The sequence below is a fragment of the Acanthisitta chloris genome, unplaced genomic scaffold (genome assembly GCF_000695815.1).
Source record: "Acanthisitta chloris isolate BGI_N310 unplaced genomic scaffold, ASM69581v1 scaffold3787, whole genome shotgun sequence".
Lineage (NCBI taxonomy): Eukaryota > Metazoa > Chordata > Aves > Passeriformes > Acanthisittidae > Acanthisitta > Acanthisitta chloris.
The window spans coordinates 84,976-88,286 of NW_008684153.1; the positions used below are offsets into that span (position 1 = coordinate 84,976).

At 44.1% G+C, this 3,311-nt stretch overlaps 1 protein-coding gene across 1 annotated transcript in view; it reads left to right on the top strand.

Annotated features, from left to right (window-relative positions):
• Positions 1-3,311, top strand: part of COL20A1 (collagen, type XX, alpha 1) — a 48,663-nt gene that overhangs the window by 20,156 nt on the left and 25,196 nt on the right. The window lies entirely within an intron of this gene.

The following is a 3,311-nucleotide window of genomic DNA, read 5'->3' on the forward strand; positions in this document are numbered from 1 at the left end:
ACAAGCTTCCTGTCCTTCATCCTCCCTGGAATACTTTCTTCTTTGAAGGTTAAGGAATAAAAATGCCAGGTCAGAGCGATGCTCTCTGCACACTGGTTTTGTGAAATGGAACTGTGTTCTCCCCTGGGGGTGAGGTGAGGACAGCAAGTTCATTTTAGTCAGGACCACTAGTCCCTCTCATCCCACCTGAAACACATTTTGAGACCCACCTGTCCTTCATCCTCCCTGGAATACTTTCTTCTTTGAAGGTTAAGGAATAAAAATGCCAGGTCAGAGCGATGCTCTCTGCACACTGGTTTTGTGAAATGGAACTGTGTTCTCCCCTGGGGGTGAGGTGAGGACAGCAAGTTCATTTTAGTCAGGACCACTAGTCCCTCTCATCCCACCTGAAACACATTTTGAGACCCAATGGATTACACTCAAGGCACCTGCAGACACCAATCCCTCACAGAAAATGGGTCACCAGGTACATCATTCTCTTAGGAAAACCAACAACATTCATCACTGTGACTTGTCATTTGGGAGGACTGGGATGAGTTTTCTCATTTTTCTGGTAGGAAGAAAAGCTGTTTCAAAGTTATAGTGTGACATTTGTCACTTTATGAACTCAGAGTCGGTGAATAGCTGGTAAAGGAACACAGGTTAGAAACTGAAATGGTGCAGGTCCTTTCTTATTTTCTTATCTCCCTCAGTACCTCGTGTTTAAGTTGTAATGGTGTATTTAAATATTCAGGAAGAGCAAGGGGGAGCAAAAGTTAGTTTTGGAGTAAAGATGTGCCACTGGAAAAACTCAGGCCCTCAGTATTTTTTGAAAATTATTTTTCGTTTGAGTATTTAACTATTTACATGGAGTAAGATAATTGCAATATAAATAACTGAGATACCTGAATTGCATCCCCACCACCAGTGCCAGGTAGTCTGAGCATCTTTCTAAGGAGGAAGACACCTCTCCCAGCTGCTGTGCTAGTGAGGGAGGACTGGCAACTCCCTCTCTCCTTCCATGAGTCTGGTCCTGCTCTGCCTGAAACCCAAGCAAAAACCTGGTGCCAAAGGGAGTGTTTTAATTGTCACAGAATGCATGGAGCAAGTGGATTTTTTTTTCAGTACATAGTCTTGACTGGCATGAAACTCCCAAACCAAACAAACAAAAAAACCCGAAGAAGAAAAAATTTTGGATTATTTTTCAGTAACCCAGTTAGCAAACCTTTCCCTGCAGACTTTCCAAGAGGCAGAGCAGGAACAAAAGCACAGTGATGTACACAACGAAATTGTTACTGTGTACTTATCCATGGTTCTGATGTTTCTTCTTGTCTCTCTGTTATATTTAGACTGAATTCTCATTTGGATTAAGAGCTCTCCTTTCAGTACTTTGCTGAAATTGTCAAGTGTAACAAAGTCCTTATCCTTGACCAAAGGCTTTACACAGGGATCATTTGTCATATTAATAAACAACCTTAGTGGTACTTCAAACCAGCACAAACCTTCCACACAAGCTTATGGGAGTGCAGAAGGTGCTTTCTGGGAGGGGAATCTTCTGGGACATGGAGGTGTTGCTGAGCAGTGATCCTTGGAAAATGCTGGAAGGGGGTGGCTTTGGTCCTGCTGAGAAACAGCAGGGACTCTCTTCTGTACTGAGGGGAGAGTTCTTTCATTCAGGCTAAGAAGAAGGAGTTTGAGTAAAATAAAACAGTCCCTTGTTTGTCCTGAAGGATAAGGAGAGAGCAGTTTGGATGGAACTGCTGCTGAAGCCACCCTAGCTGATTTTGCCCTGAAGTGCATTACAAAGTAGTTTTGTGCCCTGTTCCTCCAGCTAAGCTGTGCCAGCAGCATCTTGAGCCTGGGGCTCTTCATGCAGATGCTCAGTGAGTTCTTCCTGGCAGAGCATGCATGGCAAACAAAAGGGATTGAAATGTGGGGAAGGAGCTTCAACTCATGGCATCAGGAGTGAAAACATGGCTTATATCAAATACATGATGCTGGTTAGACCTGAGAGCAAGCAGGCTGGGATTCCTCTTGTGGAGGAGCAGAGGTTCAAGAGGTAATCAAACACACAGATGGTGTCCTCTGTGTCAGAGATGCTTCTATCCTCCTGGGCAGCTTCAGGAGGTTGACCTTTCCCTTGGCTGTCAAATCCATGCCATCAAATTCTGCCAGGCCTGAGGGCTTTCCAGAATAAACCCAACTCGGAAGACTTTCCCTAACTTTCCCTGTAAAGTTCACTTGAGCAGAGTCTCCACTGTCCTTAGTTGAAGGAAATAGCCACTGCAGCCAGCAGAGATGCAGACATACAGCACTGACTAATAATAGTGCTGCTGAAGTGACTTTACCTCCCACACTTGTTTTCTTTTGCGCTTTACCTTGCGGTGATGAACAGCAACAGCCTCCAGCCTGAATCAGCTGCTGCAATCTTGGTTCAATAAGTAAAAGTAAGCTCATTTTATACAGAAAAGGGAAGGAGAATCAATGAAAATGCAAAGGATCTTCACTCCAGCTGGGTCACCCCAGACTTTGCTGGGTGGACAGAAGAGCCTTACAGGTAAAACTGCAGAGAAGAAATCTCATCACTGGAGTGTGTGTCCTTGACTGTCTTTAGGGCTCACCCATATTTTTAGTCTCTTCTGAAGAAATTCTTCATTTTCTCTGTCCAAGACTTCTGTGTATTCACACCAGGATGGGTTCAAGGCCAGACATATGCATTTCTGCAGAGGAAGACAGTGCTTGGAAACACCAGGAGTAGATGACCTCTATTGAGCCCCTTGTTTAACAGACTTAGACCCCTCTGCTTTTTGCTTACTGACTCTCAATCTCTGCTCACAGAAATCACTCCAGCATAACAGCCTCTGTTTTCAGGTCCAGTTTGCTGCACAGCAGGACCCCAGGGAAAGAAATGCATTACATAATTTAAAAAATTTCTCAGGTTTGGTCTCTGACAAACCCTTTTCTGTCTGTCTGTGGCTCAGCCCATCACCTATTTGAGGTCCTTCCATCCATGGCAGTGCAGAGCCAGAGAGGGGGAGCAGCTCAGGCACCACATGTGACCCCTCCTCAAGGCTGTGGGTGTTGGTGACAGAAGTGCTAGATCAAGCTGTGATGTGTTGGCTGCTTCGTTGTGGTTTTTTTTTCAGATCAATTTTAAAACAGAAAGAAAAAGCTGAAAAATATTTAAAATTATCATGGATTAACTTTGATGTGTGATCCAGGTTTAATTGGCAATAAAGTTGTTTGTCTAGTGTGCCTCAGATCCTTGATGTAATTCAATTGCAGTTTGAGTCTTTGTGAAGGATACCCTTGGTGTTTGTCCATGATGTATA